This window comes from Electrophorus electricus, chromosome 4, assembly GCF_041902795.1.
Source record: "Electrophorus electricus isolate QZ-2024a chromosome 4, ASM4190279v1, whole genome shotgun sequence".
Lineage (NCBI taxonomy): Eukaryota > Metazoa > Chordata > Actinopteri > Gymnotiformes > Gymnotidae > Electrophorus > Electrophorus electricus.
The window spans coordinates 16,652,266-16,673,328 of record NC_137500.1 but is presented as its reverse complement, the minus strand read 5'-3'; the positions used below and the strand labels follow the sequence as shown (position 1 = coordinate 16,673,328).

Sequence of the window (21,063 nt, the reverse complement as noted above, 5' to 3'; positions counted from 1 at the left end):
TTTTCCGGCGCATTGCTGATGATGTCATCTTGTACACGTAGGCGGTAGTAGGGTTTATTGAGAAGTACACCTTGATGCTAGTGGAGTTCCTAGACGGGTTCCAAAGGAATTCAAGTCCAGAGATCAAATTGCAGCGGGATTTGAATCAGCACTATATACAGCGCTATATAAATAAATTTGATTTGATTTAACAATCAGATTTTGCGCCATCTTTTAGTGTTTTTCATTTAAGTGGAAATCACAATATGACAATAACTTGGTTTCTGTTTATTGTAATTGTTAATTGTTCTGTTAATTGTCTGTTAACTTGTAAAGATGGGTTGCCTTATGGGTTTCCATGCAAATGTGCTTCTGGAGAACTGAGCTGCATTGCATCAAGACAGATTAGAGGTGGGAAAAGGACACATCTGTTGGCTGTACTGTGTTGTCCTTTCTCTAGACTGAGAGATGCACCATTTTGTTCCAATAGTACCATTCCTGACTGAGGGCTCTGGTTTAATAGTCACTGAGAGAGAGAGAGAGCAGCTTTGTGGAACAGTGGGTGAGTAGCAAGCCTGAACACCCAACAGGCCTGGCTTTGCATGAGCAATGAGAGCTCAGCAGCATGCTGAACCAGAAGGGCAAGAGTTTATTGGGTTCACCCTCTCACACAGGGTGAGGACTGTGTGGTATTGCAAATCAACAAGCTTACAGGGAGCTAAGCGAGGATGATGCAGGCTTCCATACTACCAGTATCACTCTCAGTATTGCTCCACTGTTGTTCTGGCTTGCTCAACATACATTACCTGGATATCTATTTTTCTTTTAAAATAGGTTCAAATTTTTTTTAAACAGGTTCAATAATCAAGGCAAAAATCCAAAAGAGGGATTTCTTAAATCAATTGTTTAACCTACATTTCTTTATTTCTGTTGTTCACAGAAGTCTGAAAAACATATTTAAATACAAATTTGTGTTATTTCATTATTTTACAAAAATGTATTAAGTGATGTTTTATAAACTTGCTCCTTGGTCTATATTTATAGTTTTTACTTTTCAGTTACCCCAACCCAATCTTTAGTCCAATATTTTCCTCAAAATTCCTCTTTAAGTATGAATAAAATACTACAGGTCTGATCATTGCTGTAAGTTAAGAAGAAGCACACTGATCAAGCTGCATTCCTGAACAGCACTCAGTTGCCATCATGATTATTTACAGTATAACACCGATGCCAAGAGAATAAACTTACTCCAGTTAGCGAGCGTTTCAGTTTACATTTTGAGTCCCCATGCAACCCATGCATGTTCACCCAATAAGCAAAAGGTTTTTAGATCAATAAAACAAGACAGTTCATTCTCCCAATTATTAGCCCAGTGCATAGTAACTACATATACCATAAAACTGGAAAAATCTAAAACATTTCAAATATGCACATGCAAGCATCCTTTAAAATATTTATATAGAATCTTGATGCCTCCATGAATTTGATAGCCCCATGATAAAACCGCCACCACCGCTGACACCATCCACCACCGTCGCTGCTGCCACCACCATCGCCGTCTGGAAAACTTCTCCGCGGCGGTGAGCCGTGACCATCTCTGGTTTGGCCAGGGCAGGTACCGGCCATGGGCCCTGCAGGGGAAGGAACACTGAGGATTCCCTGCTGGCTGGAGGCTGTGCAGAATGTGCTCGCAGAACTCCCGCACCGCACCATGGCCCGCCGCACTCTGGCACTGGTACTTTGCTGCAATGAGCGCCATCGCAGAGGTGTCCAGGGGCACAGCGCTCAGTCCAGCCAGGCTCAAGCAGTCCACATCTGTTGCATCATTACCTATAGTAGTGCACAAGAGAAACACTGAGGGATCCGACTTGTTCGTCGCAGTGTGCATGCCGATGTCCGATTTGAAAATTATTTTGCTTTATGATTTGGAAAAATGAGAGAATTCCATTTTGTTTGGCATTGTAGGCATTGGATCAGAATCTTGGATATTTTTAGATCAAAATGGTTTGGTTTTCAATGTTTTTTGTCATCATGCTAAAAAAATGTCAGTAAACACTGGACTGTGAAACCTCAGTGAATATTGTGCTCAGTAATGAAAAGCAGGTGGTGAATATTTATGCATGTTTTTTTAGCTGAATGAGTTTCTGGCACAAAACAACTTTTCCTGATTAGCTGTAGCTATATTTCTAACCATTCTAACAAAATATTTTAACAACAAAAAAAAAAATCTAATCACTGAGATCTACAAACCAAAAAATAATCATTATTTAGAAGGGTAACTAAAGGCAAAAGTAGACAGAAATCACTTACCAATATAGGCCACCTCTTTCCATTCTAGCCTCTTCTCCTTCATCAGTTTCTCAACCTCCACCTGCTTCGGCTCATTCAGAGACATCACAACACAGCCCGTTTGCTGGGACAACTTGGCTGTGAGAGTCTCCAGTGTGGGGTTCTCACTGGAAGTCAGAAGGATCACCTGATAGGACAGAGTGGAAGAAAACATGCAAAATTATAGCAGGTGTTACATTTGAAATGCTGATTTCAAAAAGTTCTGTGAGGCTCCATAATGTCATAGGTTGCTATAAAACATCAAACAGTTTTATACAGAAAGAAGTAATGCTACAAGAAGCTGTAACTGTAGGCGTCAGGTACTCTGATTCTAGAAATGTGGATTACACTTTGAAATCCAAATGGATCTGTGTAAAATATTTTCTCTCTATTTTTTTTTTAAATGCGATGCAGAAAGATCCTTTATACAATGACAACGAAAATGGCACCATGGTACAAATGTAATGATGCATACACAAGCGTAACATTTGGCACGTCAAGTTCCCAGATCAATCGTTACACTGTTTCATACACGAAGTATAACTCAGAGCAAAACTTCTTTCAAAGGATGTAACAATGACCCACAGGTGGTAGTTTATTTATAATACTTTATGGCTATTTTCTAAGAGTTTGTTAAGCATGTCTTATTTAATAGACTACAAAACTAAACGATGTGACAGATGAGCAAAGGTTGTTTTTAAAATCGCACGTGTACAAAAATCAAATGATTAACTGTAGACAGCTTTTATACAGGCTTTTGCTGTGTTGTGTGATGTATATTTAGGCATATTTTTACTTCAACGCAAAGCATGGTCAGGGGCCTCCAGTTGGCGAGATCCATTGGATCACCCTTCTGGTATAACAAGGAGAGCGCCCCTGACCGCATGCTCTCAGTGAGCAGACCCTGCCGGTGCACAACCTCGGCTACCTCCATGATCTCCGGCCCTAGGACATCCCAGAATGTAGAGTAGAACTCCACTGGTAGTCCGTCCAGGCCAGGGAACTTACGCCGGTTCATCTTGCCAAGTACCCCTGTCAACTCTGCCAGAGTAAAGGGGGCCTCTAAGCTGTCCCGGGTAGTGCTCGGAAGGCTAACCTTAAGATAAGACAGGAACTGCTCCCCTACTTCAAAGTCTGTAGTTCTTTTATTAAAAAGATTACAATAAAAATTTTGTGCAACCTCTATCATCCGGGCCGGATCCAAGCAGGTGTGGCCTTCCGAGGCTTTGAGCAATGTAAAACATTGCTCCTCACGAGCCTGCCGGACCCTCTGAAAAAAAGATGCAGTGCAGCGCTCGTCCTCCTCCACTTGCTGCAACCTGGCATTAAACAGGAGGGCTGCCGCCGACCTCTCGTGCAGGACCCTGAGTTCGTCTTTAAGGGCCTGCACTCTAGCGAGGTCTAGCTCCACGCCCTTTCAAGAAAACATTAAAAATCACCCGCCAGAAAAAGGTGTCTATTAGTGACACAGGACGGGACCAGTGCATCAAAAAAGGCAATACAGGACGAGGCCTCTACCGGAGCATAGGCACAAAGTACCCGTAGGTGTTTGCTTCTCCAGGTGACATCCACCCCCATCGCCCTTCCCGGCACGATGATGAAGGAGCTTACCTTCTCGAAGGTGCGATCCCCCAACAGAATCCCCACCCCCAAAGAGTGGACACCACCCACGCTCCAGTAGGCTTTACCTTGTGGCACTCAGATGCACAAAACATATTTGCATAAACATCACTGAATATACAATCCATCCCTGAACCACACCGAATTGGTTTGAGTAATTCAATCACAATTCGATCACAATGCATCCTGAGTGCACATACCTGGGTTTTGATTGGGTCAAATGAAAGTGTCTACTTTGTGTATTAACTCACTGGCCGCTTTATTAGGTACAGTGACTTTACATTATAAGTGCATTTTATAATATGCATATTTTTATTATGGGACTTCAGTGGTTCTGTGATCATAATGATTTGGAGGGTGGCTAAGACATCTTACATAGCAACAGATGGGCTGTACTCAATGACTGTATACTTTAATGGTCCTTATAATAAACAAATATTTCTAATAAGGTGTGTGGTGAGTATATTTATCAAGCAAATGTTTCCCTTTTAATTGGTGAATCACATCACATCAATATTCACTGCAAGTTGCTTGGCAACTGCTCTCTCCTCCTTAAATTGGCTAAGCCCCAATTTCACCATCTAAGCCCCAAACAGAGATAATATTTTGATATTTTGTATCTGCTAAGATATATCTACCACAGACTTCCAGCTACTATGACCATAACCCTGTGCCACAAGGTGTATGGGAAGGAACTTGAGGTCTGTTAGCAACAACAGTTAATCCTTAGCAACTGAAAAGAGATTTTGAGGTATGCACTCAGTAAGAGGAGGGTGATTGATCTCAGTTTGGATTTAATTAAGTTCTACTGTCAGGAGAAGCCCATTTCCCTGTGACAAACTTTTCAAAAGAAGACCAGCTTGATAATGCATATGCAATCAGGATCTCCATTTTCTCTGTTTTAAGAGAGAGAGAGAGAGGCCTTCATCTACTTATGCAAAACAATAGCTGATTGGCATAAAGATGGTTTGCAAAGGATAGAGAAAGTTAGGCTGCTTCTAAATGGGAGCAAGATACCTAGAATCGATTTTCATGTGTCTGACTAAAAGGGAACTGTGAACCGTTCTTCTGTGTGAGACTGTGGGTTGATGTACGCCAAAGGCCAAAAGTGTGCAAGGAGTTTGTTGTGTTTTGTGGGAAGTTCAATCCATCACATACAGTGAATACATCACCACAGTCTTTTACTAATTAAGCTCTTACATATCAAACTTCTAGGGAGTATGAGAAAGAATAGTCCAAATGGAATTCTTGCTGAGTTTGTACACCCCTCTAGCTCACATAGTAGAGCAGGTAGAACAAGGTGCTAGCAACCCCAAGGTCATGGGTTCCATTTCTAAAGAGCACATATGATATGAAAATGATACGTATAAGTAATTCACTCTGAATTATGGCATTTGCTAATAATTGAAATTTATGGAATATCATATCAGCAACATACCCCCTGAAAATTAATGACTAAGTGCCTTGAACACGCTGGATTGCAATTAAAGCTAAAAGGTGATATTCTGATGGATGTAGAATTTAAACAAAAATACATTTACAGCTAGTTAATTTGTTTTATATTAATACATTTATTACTTTCTATCATATGCAAAAGAAGAATGACAAAGGTTTCCAAAGACTGGCCTGCAGTGGTTGTTTAAGAGGAATGAGGCTAAGTCCTTGTTATTCACTCTCAGTGGTGTCTTGTCACTATTCCCTAGGGTAGCTCCTCTCCTCTCTTGCCTAACTAAGGTAAGCGTACAATACAGAATGATGTATCGGACTCCAGACTCAGCCTCTTTAATCTGCCCCACTGAGGAACCAGAATGGAACCTATTCTCCCCTGTTCTCTGACTCACGGTATCAGCTTCTGCATAATTTACAGTGCAAGACCTGTTTGAAAATCTTTTTCTTCTATGTCTGGTTATTTCAGTGCAATTTAAGAAGACAGTTAAGGAGAGGTGACTTTGCAGGCATGAGATCATTTTGTTTCAATTCAGTTTAGAATTAGCTTTAGATATAGATTATTTTACTTTCTAAAGAATTATACCTCCATATTCATATTCATATTGAAAATGGCACTGGATATTGATGAGGGGTTTTAAAATTTGGTAAAGGTCAGTTAATTATGGAATGCTTTTCAGCAAAAGCAGAAAAAAAGTTGGTCTAGAACACTCTAGGAAAGATGTAAGTACTATGGTGAGGAAAGGTAGTGATGGCATTTTTAATACACATTATGTGACAGTGTAGAAATTTCAATAACTTATTATAATAATTGTTTCATCATCTTATTTAATAGTCCTCTAGCATTTTGTTAGTGTAAATGGAGAGCTTTTACAGCCTATAAGAGTGCATAAGAGTAATAAGACCTATAAGAGTAAAAAGTTCTATTTTAGGTTCCTTACTCTTCTCATTATACACACAGCCCGTTAGACTAGAACACTCTGGTAAATTCATAAACACAATGTTGACTTTTATCTCTTTCTCTTAAACAGATGATTTCAGTTTTCAGTTAAACTGCATTATACAGCTTATCTACATAAAATAGAATACTGTGTTACAATAAGAAAAGCCTAGATGACTAGAAATGTCCTTCACGTAAACTGAAAAAAATGTACTATTGTGGGGTAGTAAATCTGCTTGTGATAAATTCAGTGAAATCTAAAAACAACAGTTAAGGATCTTAGAGTAACACATGATGCAGGGTTAACATTTGATTCACATATAAACAGTTTCAGTTTCAGTACATAAGTTTTAGCTGGTCCAGAATGTTGCTGCCCAATTCTTGTCCAGAAGAGAAAGTCCTGGCAATAAAAAAATAAGATAGGAACATAGGTAAAAATACATAAAAATGTCCATAGTATTTTAATGTACATTTTACTGCTGCAAAATCAAGTACAACATACTTTCCAATTTTAATTAAAAAGTTCTTACCATTTATTTTTGAAATATTCAGTAAATGTTACTTAAATAAATTAACTTTACAAATTATATTTATTTAAATGAAGCCAATGTAATGTTTTTATAGGCAATCAAAAATATTAAGTATATTGTCAATTTTTTATGAAGTAAATAAATAGATTTTATTTTTATTGTCACTTAGCTTATGTCAAGTTATATTACTAACAATAAATATGTAAATGTTGCTCATTTTTATTTGATAAATGTCAAATGACATTAAATAACAAATAAATAATCATTTTCTATGCATTTAAAATATTTTAATCTCAAATCACACACCTAAAATACAAATTAAATGGTTTATTTTATCAACATTAATCACCAATTAATCACACATATTCACATTACCTGGGAAAGTCTGGAAACAAGTTTTCAATGGTACATTCCATAAAATATTTGATCATTTGGAACAACTGCATAGAATTAACCTTCTACCATTTGACTATTATGTCAGGAAATTTCCTCGCTGAATGTTCGCCGGGATGAGGTGGGGGGACTGGAGCCCTTATTACAAATGAAAAATCAGCAGCCGTAAATGTAACAGTCGCACAAACATGCATACCCCCACTGATATAGAACCTTTTTGTTTGTTATTGCTTTGTTAAAAAAAGGAAAAAGTATGTGTGAATGTAAATTAATTTGTCTGTGGTTCCATAAAACAATCCAGTTTATTCACCAACATGAACTTATCAAAACATAAATAAAATAGCACCATTAACATGACTAGAATATACAATGCATTTAGTTTTCTTTGATAACATATAGAAATGCATATAACATGATAGGAGATCAACAGGAGATAAGGCTTAACAACAGGAGAAAAGGTTTTAATCTGACAGAGCTAGTTAATATTGACATTATCAAAATTTTAATAGCTATATTTTAAAATTAGCAACATTAACAATCAATGCTTCTTAACTGCTTGGACAAATCCATATCAGTATCTCATCCATCCACTTCAGCCCCTACCCAATGTTCTTCTTTCAGTGTAGCTTTGACTGGTATGTTAGAGGTTCCAATCTATAATGCATTAAGATATCTAAACATTTCGATGTCCTGAAGTTGCATTTTTTGCATGACCATATAGGCCCACTGTTTCTCTCTATTGATACTGGCATTGAAACCTGTCAATCTGTCCTGATGTGAATTTGGAACCCTGATCAGACTGAACCTACGTAGGTAAACCGAATGTAGTACAAAACTTCACAAGTGCCTTTATGATGGTTTTTTACTTTAATTAACATAATGGGATTGCTTCTGGGAACCTAGTAGTTGTACACATAAGTGTTAGCAAATAACAATTTCCTGAACTAGTCTTTGGTAATGGCCTTACACAATCAATCAAGAGTCTCTTAAAAGGTTCACCTGTTACCGGAATGGGACACAAGGGAGCAGGAGGGATGACTTGATTTGGTTTTCCAACAAGCTGACATGTGTGACAAGATCGACAGTAACTAATGACATGTGACTTCATAGCAGGCCAAAAGAAATGTTTCAACAAATGCCTATATGTTTTTTGGATACTTAGGTGTCCTGAAAAAGGGTGATCATGAGCCGAAGACAGGACATGTGTTCTATAGGGCTTAGGAGCCACAATCTGCTGCACCTCCTCCCATTCACCACTTGCATTTGAAGGAGACCATTTTCTCATTAAACCCCCATTTAATATAAAGTAGCATGTTGGAGTACCAGAGTTGTCTGTACTGGCCTCAAAACAAGTGTCAAAACTAGCATCATCTTTCTGAGCAGCAGTCAAAGCAGTCCTATTAATAGGATCTGGGGTCATCCTGGGGTAAAGGCTGCTCATTCTGACGCTCTGGATTCCGAGACTCTGAACTCAAGACCGATTCATTACCTAAAAATGTTTCTGATAAGTTCACCTCACCGAACTTATGTGCCTGTGCACGGGTCATGATGCATGCAGGGAATACATGCTCTAAAGTCTGATTAGAAATGGCCACATTTTACAGTAGTTTACCCACAACCTCAGGAAGTCGAAATAGTGTTCCACCAACAATATCATTACCAAGGATAGATGAAACCCCCTTTACAGGTAACTCAGAACTAACTGCAACTTTAAATAAACTAGAGCTCTGATTTGTACACAAATTTACATGATAAAAAGGAATTCTACATACCCCTAGTTCAATTCCTTGTATTAGTACATCACTTCCGCCATATGACAACTCCGAAAACGGTAGTATACTGTCCAAAACAAACAATTGAGCTGCCCCAGTATCCTGCAGGATAGTTATGGACTTGCTCTGCTCACCTTCTGTCAATGCAACAGTACCTGAGAACACAAAAGGTTTAAAGCAGTAGGTACTTCACAATTCCCAGGGTCTATCGTCATCTTGCAATATGCATTCACTTTTTTTACAGATGTGCTGTTACGAGCATTTTTGCATTTCAAAACAGGACACATGGCAATAAGGTACCCCTGATCGTGACAATAGAAATAGTTTGGGTATCCAAACCAGTGGTCTCATCAGGTGGTGGTGGCTCTGAACCAATAGTGGCTTTGCCGATTGGTTTACTAGTCATCGAACGACCTGTGGTCTCGCGTGGAGTTGAGTAAAAGGTTTTGTGTGTTAACACAAATTCACCTGCCAATATGGCTGCAGCAGACAAATTATCTACCTTTCTCTCATTAAAAAAAATAAAAACAAACATAATTTTATCTGGAAGACAGTGCCTAAATTATTCCAACAAAATCAGCTCTTTAAGCTGCTCGAAAGTAGTCACTCCACTCGCTGCACACCATTTCTCAAACAACCCAAACTTCTCTCTGGCAAATTCCACATACGTTTGGCTGGGCATTTATTTTGTGTTTCTGAACTTCTGGTGATAGGCTTCTGGCACCAGTTCATAAGCTTTCAAAATAGTAGACTTTACCAAGTCATAATCTAAACACTGCTCCACAGTCAAAGAAGAGCATACTTCCTTTGCTTTACCTGTAGGTTTGCAATGTAAAAGCAAAGACCAAATGCTAGGTGGCCAGTTGAGTGTGGTAGCAATGCGTTCAAAAGTAGGGAAATATGCATCAATTTTATGTTCCCTAAATACTGGCACCAACCCGATATGCCGACTTGCATCAAACATTGCATTTTCTGGAACAGGAATAGCTGGACGAGCCATTGCACTGGAGGAGCGAGGCTTAGGAACCGGCGCTCTGGCACATGTGGCAGAAACTGGTGCTGGTGAGACCACTTCCTGAGGAAGAGACACAGGCTATTCCAAGCCCATACTTATCCATACTTAAGGAAATCTCTCTTTCAGCCTCCACCTGAACCCCCGCAATCTGTAGTTCTGTCTTTGATTTCCAGCTCAAGTTCTTTTACCCTTATTTCCAACATAGGATCCCTCCCAGGAGACGGATACCTACCAGAGTCCATGGCCAACCTACCTGCAGAGCAAGTCTCAGCCTCCACTGTTTCTGTGCTCTGGGCTGAGTCAGCGGCCGTATCTGAAGAACTGCCTCTATGCAGAAGGACCCCATCTTTGGCTATGCGTGCCTCCAACATCAACTTGATATCCCTCTTAGGAGTGGAACGAGGCACAACCACATCATAGAAGTCAGCTATGAAAAGCAGTTCAACCTTACGGCATTTATCAAACTGCTCAATAGTGGGACGAACAGTAAACTCGGCCAGGTCAAAACATGGACATGGCCCACAGTCAGAAAACCACAAGCTGCCCCACCCAAAAAAAAGGGGGAAAAAAACATCTGCCAAACAAAGACCAAACCAACCAAACCAAAGATAGAGAACAGCAAAACCCCAGCCCCAAAGAAAAAGAGGGAAGGAACACAACAGAGCACGAGCCCCCAATTCTGTTACGACCCTGTCTAGGTGGTGAGGTTGCAACAGCACTGTGAAAATAAATAAATAAATTGTAGCAGGATGGTATGTGGAATCATTAATCACTGGACTGAACTGGCAGATGAGGTGAACATATACACACACATATATATATATATGTGTGTGTGTTTGTGTATGTGTATATATGTACGTATATATATATATATATATATATATATATATATATAGGTGTAGAATCAGTGGTCATATAAATATTCCACAAATATTTTGGTCTTCAGTCTGCGTTTGAAGACTGCATGGGACTTTGCTGTTCAGACAGCCAGTGGAAATTCATGCCTCCATCTGGTAGCCAGGAGAGAGAATAGTCTTGACGCTTGTCATCCCTGAAGCTTGAAGCATGGTGTTTCAAGCCAAGCTGTACTTGAAGTTCAAAGTACTCAAGGTAACATTTCAAAATGAAAATTAATGTCCAAAATATAGACCTGATATATCTTACTGACCACCTTAGCATTATAGACCATCTCAAGGACTTTGTTCAGCTGAGGCAGGTTTACTATTAATCGCGAAGGTCAGATGTAGCTCAGTCAGTGATAGATCATTTTCTGAAATTGCCCCTAAACTCTCAAATAGTGTCCCTAGGAGATTAGGAATGCAAGTTTTATATATGTTTTACATCAAAACATCAAACATCCAAACTAAAAATGTATTTCTTCAGGTTAGCTTATTCATGAGATAGTATGTATGTGGATTGTTTTATAATTCTAACTGCATAATTAACTCTCATACTGTTGATATTAGATATTTTATTAATTATATTTTATTTTGTCTGATTTTATGACTTGATTTCATTGTTTTAATAATGTAAAGCGCTTTGAGATTTTGTGTTTTTGAGATTTTCATAAATTCTTCTTCTTCTTCGTCTTCTTCATCTGTGTTATTTTAACATGTTATTTTAAGACAAGCTGAAGTTGGGGTTTGTTTTCTATAGAGCTGTTATGTTTTGTTGTTTATACCCTTTTATACACTTTTGTTGATTGTGACCGTGCTTTCATAGTGGACCAGCTTGTTTGTGGCCTGCAAGTTGCAAAATGATTGCTTTTCAATTGTAGAGTCAATAAACTATATAATGGCTTTTTTTGGAAAGTACATGTATGGTGCAAGCAGTGTGAACATTAAAACAGGAAAGAAATGACTACTTAAACAAATAGAGGTATTCTAATTTTCTTTGCACCTTTCTCTTGTGTGATGATGTCCAGTTCAATTCTGGGCCTAAGATTTTCAAAGATTTCCAAAAGGTATGATGTGAAAATTGTCATTTTGGATTTAATGCTCACAGATCACGGGCAGTATCTGAATTCCATCCTGATGATCTTTCTGCTAAAGAATTACAGAGTGAATTTGTTGCAATACAAGGTGATACTTTGGTTAACTCCTTAATTAAATTGGAATGTACAAACCACTGATTTCATATCTGCAGATTTTCTTATGGATACTCATGCAAATAACAATGCAGATAAAAAAGCATACAACTAAAATATTTCAGGCTGTGAATCAAGCAAAAGTGTTATGAGACCAGAATGTAAAAATATAAGCAACAAAACAAGTTGAACAGTTACTATCAAACTCCAGTCTTGATTATTTGTGCCTTTCTGAAACTTTGTTAACCCCCACAACCCAACTGGGTGTGCTTAATTTCCCATGCTTTAATATCTACCAGCAAAATAGAGTTTGAAGTAAAGTGGGTGGTGTATTGATTTATATGAAGGACTGCATCCAGTATAAACAGGTGGATATTTCTAACAGTCCTTGTAGTTATATAATCTCCTGAAATGTATTTTATTGTAATAGTAGTTTATTGATCACAAACTATAAAGGCTGTGTTTTGTAGCTTTTTATTTAATGTTCTTAAACAATACATTGGCACAATTCTAAATTTTAAGCAGCCCCACTTGTTCAATATTCCCCCTGGTTCCTGACCCTTAATATCCTCCTTCTTATACAGCTTTTCTCAACTTTCTTTTTGTGAACTATTGCCAACCCTTTTTTTGCCTGCCTGCCATCTTGTGTATTGACCTGTGCTTCCATCCTAAACTATGCCCTCTGCCTAACCCTAGGAAAACACTTGGACTCTGATCTCCACTTATGACCCTGGAATGGAACAGCTACAAGCAAAGCCCCCCGCTCTTGACTCTTAGTTTAAATTATCGGTCTCTCATATTCATACTCTGCTTGTTATTAGCCTTCTTATCAGAAAAGAATTTAACCTCTTGCAATTGGATCCTTCCGTGACTGAAGTGTTTCCTATCATTACATAAATGACATTGTCAAAATATTCCATTTGATTGAAATGGGACATAGTCCAACAGCATTAACAAAGTCATCTCAATAAAATGGAATGTATATGCATGTGCACAATCTTATTTTAGTTGCTAGAAAGCTGACAAAGACACAATAAAGACAAATTTTGTGTCATATATCCCAAAGAAAGCCTTGGAGCAATCCAAGAAAGAAATAACACAAACCAAATAATAATCACCAAGAAAAACAGACCTGTGATAAATTATTGGTAAGAATTACATAAAATATATATAAATTTACAAAAATAAAAGATTGTAAGCATAATGTAAAACAGAGTCGACCTTGGTTCAGTGACACAATATGGAAGTTAATAAAGAAAAGCAATGCAGCTTTAAAACAACTATTATGATCAGGATTGAACACTGATTACTTGATTTTTAAATCTTAGAAATATGACATATGATAACAAGTGAACTTAGGAAGGTAAAGCAGTGACACTTTATTTTGAGTGGTCCTTTAGATTAAATAAACTCAGCAGACTCAGTCAACAGACTCTCACGCAACAGAGTCTCAGTAATATATCAGTGATGTAGAAGTAGTGAAGCATCTAAATATAGTTGTGTTCAAAATAATAGCAGGGTGTTTTAAAAAGTGAGTAAAGCTCAAAATTCTTATAATAGCTTTTATTGTCATATGCACAAATGCATTGAGAACACTGCACATTCTATTCCAAATCAAAATTAAAATTCTTCAAATGTGTTATTACTTTACAGAAAGTGAAGAAAAGGGAACATTAGGCTCTTAAAAATAGCAGTGTCAGTATTTTTCTTTACAAACTCACATGTTTACTATATAAACTGAAAAATGCTTGAATATTGAGCTTTCTTGTGAATCACTAAACTAATATTTAATTCTATAACCACTGTTTCTGAGAACTGCTTCACATCTGTGCTGCATGGAGTCAACCAACTTCTGGCCCCTGTGAGCAGGTATTCCAGCCCAGGACAACTAGACTACATTCCACAATTCCTCTTCTTTTCTTGGTTTTGCCAAGCATTTTTGACGTCACCCCACAAGTTTTCTATTGGATTAAGGTCCGGAGAGTGGGCTGACCACTCCGTAAAATTAATCTTCTTGGTCTGGAACCAAGATGTTGTACGGTTACTGGTGTGTTTGGGGTCACTGTCTTGTTGAAGCATCCATTTCAAGGGTATTTCATCGTCGGCACGATTCAACACGACCTCTTCAAGTATTTTGATGTATTCAAACTGATCCATGATTCCTGGTATGCAATATATAGGCCCGACACCATAGTATGAGAAACACCCGCGTTTCAGGATGCCTGCGCCACCATGCTTCACTGTCTTCACAGTGTACTGTGGCTTGACTTCAGTGTTTGTGGGCCCTAGACCCAAAAAGAACAATCTTGCTTTCATCAGTCCCCAAAATATTGCGCCATTTCTCTTTAGGCCAGTGTTCTTTGGCAAATTGTAACCTCTTCAGCATGTCATTTTTGCAGCAATGGGACTTTGCAGGGGCTTCTTGTCGATAGCTTGACTTCACATAGGCGTCTTCTAATTGTAACGTTTCCCAGGTAACTGTAGACCTTCTTTGATCTCCCTGAAGCTGATTCTCTATTCTTCAATCCATTTGAATGGGAGTTTTCCATTTTTCTTCCATGTCTTTCTGGTTTTGGTTGCATTGTAAAGCATTTGAGATCATTTTAGCTGAGCAGCCTATCATCTTCTACACTTCTTTATATGCTTTCCCCTCTCCAATCAACTTTTTAATCAAAGTACACTGTTCTTCTGAGCAATGTCTGGAACCGCTCGTTTTACTCAGTTTTTAATGCACTATAACCAGTATGCACAACATCTGCTGCTTTCATCCTGTAATAGGGACCACCTGTTTGACACCTGTTTTTTCACAGAATTAATGACCTCCCTAATTGAACTTCACACTGCTATTATTTTTGAACACGCCCCTTTTAGTTAATTATTCAGTTACACAGAATCAGCAGCATACATGTCATGAATGCTGGGCCTGTTGATTTTTATTACTCTATCACACCAACTAGTACATTTTTAGCCATGTAGAAATATAATCTCTACCAAAAACAGTGATTGATATAGTTAGTGATATTGGACTGCTATTATTTTGAACACAACTGTACATTCAGTAGGTTAATCAAGAGACTTTTGATTAACTGTTTAATTATTATTTCTTTATAATGTGAATAATTCTGTGTTTTTTCATTTTATTTACAATGACCAAGTTCATCAGTAGATGTTAACCTGAGCAGTAACTGAACACATAACAGGTATAATACATACCATTTTAGCATACTCAACAAGCTGTTAGATAAGATTTTGATATCCTGTAACTGGATTTTACCTCGATTTTGTTTAGGGTTAGGGTCAGAATTAGGTCCAGGATAAAGGTTAAGACTAGGCTATGGGTTGAGTTTAAGGTTGGGGATAGGATTAAGGTTAGGATTAGAATTAGGTTTCGGTTGAGGTTAAGGTTAGTTGGGTTGGTTTGAGGCCTGTTCACTGGTGTCTAACCCTTCCGCTTATGAGTAAACTTAACAGCATCATGAACACCCCCCTCCCCCATCATCTTATATAATGTAGGATCAAATAACACAAAAGCAGCCAACCTTTCTTGCATCCATGAGGCCATCCCCTGGAACATGACCTGTTGACAACATGCTTGATCCCTCCCATTCCAAGGGATTTGAAATTCAGCAACCAAGACTCTGAACCTGCATACACCTCTCAACACGACTTACAAAATCTGAGAGCCCCTGGCACATGTCCCCTAGCAATGGACACCCTGGAACCATTTTTCTGCAATATCTTATTTCTGCTCAGTACTGCTGGTCTTCCTGTACTGTGTGCAATGAGGCTAATGTCACTTGATATCTTTCCATACATTAGCACCTTTACCTCTCTGTCATTGTCCCTGGTGGCATAGATTTCATTAAAGCCTAGTCACTGAAACCTGGTAATAGTGGTCCACTTCTCAGAAGGCCTGCTGTTTGATGCCAATAACTATCATGCCATGTGTTTTGTCACTGTGGTATACCTAAGGACATCATGGTTGACAAGGAGTCAAAATTCACTTACCCAAGTTTGGCATAACTGAGTGAAAATTAGTTTATTTCTAGGCCTGATCCTTCATCTCCAGGCCCAAACAGCAGGCCAAACACCACAGACAAGATCTGCATTTCACTGACTATTTATATTCTTTGTATAGATCAACAGTGTTATCAAAACTGATTCTTAAAATAAACAACACATAAATACCTGCACAAAATGTGTTTATTATGTCTAACCAATATAATTCAAAACTATATTTTTAACATATAGTTATCAACCGTTATAATATGCAGTGATTACTATCTGTTGCCTTCATGCATTTTCTGCAGTAGACAACACCTTTGATAGAACCTTCACCTGGGTAGCATGAATATGTGGTTCCTGCCATCCTGAGCTTACATCGTAGCAGCAGATATTTCCAGTAGACTCAGAGGGCTATGAATCACAGGACTAATGCTGTATCCATGTTGTGGATATGCTGAACCCCATTATGATGGCAGGATCATTTGGATTATCTGATCCAGTGTCTGCACTGTTCCCTATAAGGACACTCTTTTTCCTCAAGACGTTTTGCAGTTGTGTAGTTGTGCAGTTGTAGCCTTTTGTGTTTTTTATGGTTGTGTCATTATTTTCCCTAAAGTTTCATGTTGCCTCACTATACTTGTAAATTTTGCTTGTATTATTCTGTCTCATTAAAGAATCCCTTGCATGCAGTCTGCTTGTGAGTAATTATTCCATTATAAATTCACTCTGGTCCATTCTTGCTCATCAAAACAATATAAAACACTGTAAACAGTGTTAATTATAGGTATTGTGTCATTGTATGATTCACTTGAAGATTAAATCTAAAATGGGTAAATAGAGGTATTTAAGAATTTATATTTTCCTAACATCAGGTCCAAAAGCTCACATCTGAAGTCAAATTTGCTAAGGAATTATCAGAACAGAGAATATAATTGGTTGCTTTCTCTAACTTATTAAATTGGCAAGTTTGTAAGGAAATGTTAAACTTTCTTTCACACCAATTTTGGACAAAGATTTGCTTTAATAATTACAAATGGTTAATTTCTTTGAGCCAGTACTTGAAGCATAAGTTTTAGCAAACACTGCTCACGTAGCTGCTTCACTGCAGAAGATTTATATTGTGCATAAACATAGACAAAGATAATTGTCATACTACACTACACTGCCGTCACCGGATGGCACCTCATCCAATCAGAGACATACCGTGAGATCATCACCTGAGTATTGATTTCACCTGCTTTCACTTAAGTCCATGTTTAAACACTACCCAGAACTGATCTATGTTGCGAAGTATTGCCTCCAGTATTTACTGTGCGTACCGAGCGTTATTATCTAGTTTTATCTACTGTGTTTCGGTTTTGTCTTTTCTCTTTCCCGATTATCGCTTTCCTGATTATCGCATTAATTTACCTGGTTACCATAGCTCTCTGTTTTCTTTTGGCTCGGACTGATTTGCTTCATGATCTGGATTACCCCTAGCATTTCCTTACTGGTTTTGACCCTGGCCTCTTCATCCACCATTAATTTGAGTTGCAATAAAACCCCTACCTTCTGTCCGCGAGCGTCTGACTTTGCTTATCACGTCACAATAATACGCACGGAGACCTCTTGCTTGTCTTTTTGTAACGGGGAAGGGATGATTTGCGAACACACTTGCGAAGTGCCGGCGCTTTGGATGTTATGAAGGACAAGATTTACGGAGGAAGCCATAATGTGAACAACGAGGCGGATATTATAAATGATTAATAAATTTAATAACAGAAACAGAACAGCACAGAACGGACAGGTTAACATAAAACAGGCTAACAAGTTGAGTACGTGAACTGGTAGACTAACGGAGAATAATGAGAAATATAACTAGAACTAAAGGGGAATACACAGAACTGGGTTGCTTATTAATGACCACCAACAACACAGGGAACAATAAAAAACTAAACAAGGAAAGCAACATAGACAGCGGTGGTAACTAAACAGGGAGCGCGGGGAGAAAGTGCATAGAAACGACGGGCGAGATCAAACGGGAATATACTAAACACATACGAGCGAAGACAAATGTGATCTAACCAGAAACAATGAGCGACAAACAAGAGACGCAGAAACTGGGTTTACATAGGAATGCAATAAGGGGCAAACTCGGAACAGCTCTAGACAAAGGGGAGGAGACACGGAACTATGGAGACTGACAAAAACCCGGAAGTAACTCGGTTGCTAGGGAAACGGGGTGTGACACTTCAGATTATGATTTTACAACAGTGACATCGTGGAGATATCATGGAAAGTCACTTAGCTCCCTAGAGTACCACACAACATATGTTGAATTCTGGGAGACTCTTTTACAGTCCCATCCTTTAAAATAACAAATTATTTGTAGTATTTAATTGTCGAAGTCCAGGAAGAAGCCATGTGTAAATATGAGACTGCAGAAAGGACAAATATTCCTGAGCAATAAACATATTTGAATAGACAGCATGTGACTCCCTCTTCTTGACAACAGTCAGACCTGTTGTGTAAGTTACGTTTTTACATAACTACTAATATACCTCATGCACAATGCTGGTATAACAGAGCTTGTGGAGAAGTACACTCTAAGAAAATATATGTTAAAAATGACACAATTTGTCTAAAATTTTAATACATGTAAAAAGTGTATGCAGGGACAGTTATTGTGACAGTGATTTAAAGTTATTGTGTACGTTTTTTTCTATCCAGCGAGTGTATAAACTAATCAACATATAAATACCTGCACAAAATGTGTTTATGTCTAACCGGTATAATATTCAAAATGATGTATTTTTTTAAATGAGAAAAACATCAAAACATTTACTTAGTTACTATTTATTAAACAATAGTAACATTGTCACATAATCAATCAGAACCATAGTATTAATACACAAAAAAGCACAAGATAGTAATAGTACAATAGTAATTACAATATAAGAACACATTTTCAACATTAGTCAAATAAAAAAGTATGGTTCACTTTAAAGAATTCAATCTTATTACAAATTCATATACAAAGCTAGGATTAGATGTGATCTAAATAGTTAAAAATTGTCACGGAACGCTCCCCTTCCCCCTGATAACATGGTATATCCCGCCACATACAGTGGGAGATCATTGACCGTCTCATTTGTAACCATGCCCCTGTTGTCAGCACACACCTGCACATGGTTTATTGTTGTGATGTCTGTATGTATTTAATCCACTGTTGGTATGTGCCTCTTCGTCTGTCTTTGTTACGTCTTTAGTCGTACTCATAGTCGTCTGTTTGTGATGTACATAGTCACTGTCATAGTATGGCCCCTCCTCCCAAACATCTACCCTTGTGTGTGTGTATGTGTGTGTGCTTGTGGCCACGCCCCCATGTATTTCAGAGCTGCTCCTCATTGTGTTGTTAATGTGAGCGTAAATAAGTCCTTACTGTAAACATTAGTATTGTCAGTGTTTGATTCCCCGATGGCCTTAGAGCTATGTTGTCTTCTGTGTCTATAAATAAACGTCATTGTGTGTATCATGGCTCCTCTTTGCATCCTGCTAAGCCTCCCCCCGTCACAGAAACACTGACCGCTGAAGGATGCCAGGAAAGAGGAGCAAGAAGAAGAAGGGGAAGAAGGCATGTAATCGTTCCTCCCCAGCCCTTGTGGGGAAATCCCCCATGTTTTTGGGAACTCTCCACACCGGTACAACAGGGGAGAGTGTTCCTGGGAAATTTTTGGGGGGCCCTGAGAGTAGTACGGGGTTGTACTCGGCGGAGTACCGTAACAGGTATGATGGCGACCAGAGCAGAGTGAGGAGTGTCAGGACATCAGCGTCCGGTCAGACTCAGAGGTCGACCATTTGGAGAATCCCGTAATGGAGGCCCTCCATGAGGATTCCCCATCTGTGATGGACACATGGTCAGCAGAGTCAGAGAGCGACGAGCCTCCAGTGCCCAAGGTTCCGCCCAAAGCACATCGAACTCGAATCAGCAAGCCCCGCGTGACTCACAAAGAGGCGGTGCCATCATCGTCTGAAGACACTCCCTCACCTGGGGCACACAGCCCCAGGGCTCACATGCTTGCACGCAAGCCTCAAAAAGACAAAAAGGAGGCGTCACCAGTGCCCGCCCCAGAGACAGGCAAAACCACTGGTGCGCCTCCTAAGGCATATGCCCCAAAGCCAGAGAAGCCGTCGCCACCCAGCTCAGCAAAAGGTGATCCCCCACAGCAGAGTGAGACTCCGAGCCAGCTGATGACTCGGGGACAGGCTGGGGCTCCTGCCAGCTTCCCCGGACTTATTCATAACTCATTGTTTAATTACATGCATGTACCTGTCCCGGTCACTGTGTCAGTCCCAGTCACATTTAATGTATCCATCGCTTTGTCTCCATTTGTGTCTGTGCCTGTGCCCATCAGTGTGTTTGTCCCTGTGTCTGTTATTGTTCTGTCTCTGTCCTTCCCCCCACTGTCCTGCTCGCACTGGCCCATGATGGTTCGCTCGGTCCTCCGGCTTCGGCATTCGGCGTAGGATTCGGAGCCGTAGCCTGATAGGCTGCCGCGCCGGGAGTCTCGCCATCGGGGAGGGGCTCTGTCACGGTACAGCCCCTCCCCCCAAACGTCTACCCTTGTGTGTGTGGGTGTGTGTGTGTGTGTGGCCATGCCCCCATGTGTTTCACATCTGCTCCCCGTTGTGTTGTTAATGTGAGTGTATATGTAAACGTTAATGTAAACGTTAGTATTGTCAGTGTTTGATCCCTCGATGGCCTTAGAGCTATGTTGTCTTCTGTGTCTATAAACGTCTTTGTGTGTATCACAGCTCCTCCATCACAGCTCTCCCTCCATCACAGTCGCTGTTGAGTGTTACTCCGTTTCACCCTGCATGTTATACATGAATGCTGTTATGTTTACCATTATTGTTTTGTTAATAAACATCTGTCCACAACGAGGAAGTCAGTGCGTCCTGCTCCTTGC

At 39.2% G+C, this 21,063-nt stretch overlaps 1 long non-coding RNA gene across 1 annotated transcript; it reads right to left on the bottom strand.

Moving 5' to 3' along the window:
* Positions 1–5,997: 5,997 nt before the first annotated feature.
* Positions 5,998–19,414, bottom strand: LOC145657511 (uncharacterized). Its single transcript, XR_014123250.1, has 3 exons — positions 17,663–19,414; positions 9,947–10,409; positions 5,998–9,163 (listed from the first exon to the last, which is right to left on the bottom strand). It is a non-coding gene; the product is annotated as an uncharacterized LOC145657511 (long non-coding RNA).
* Positions 19,415–21,063: the final 1,649 nt, after the last annotated feature.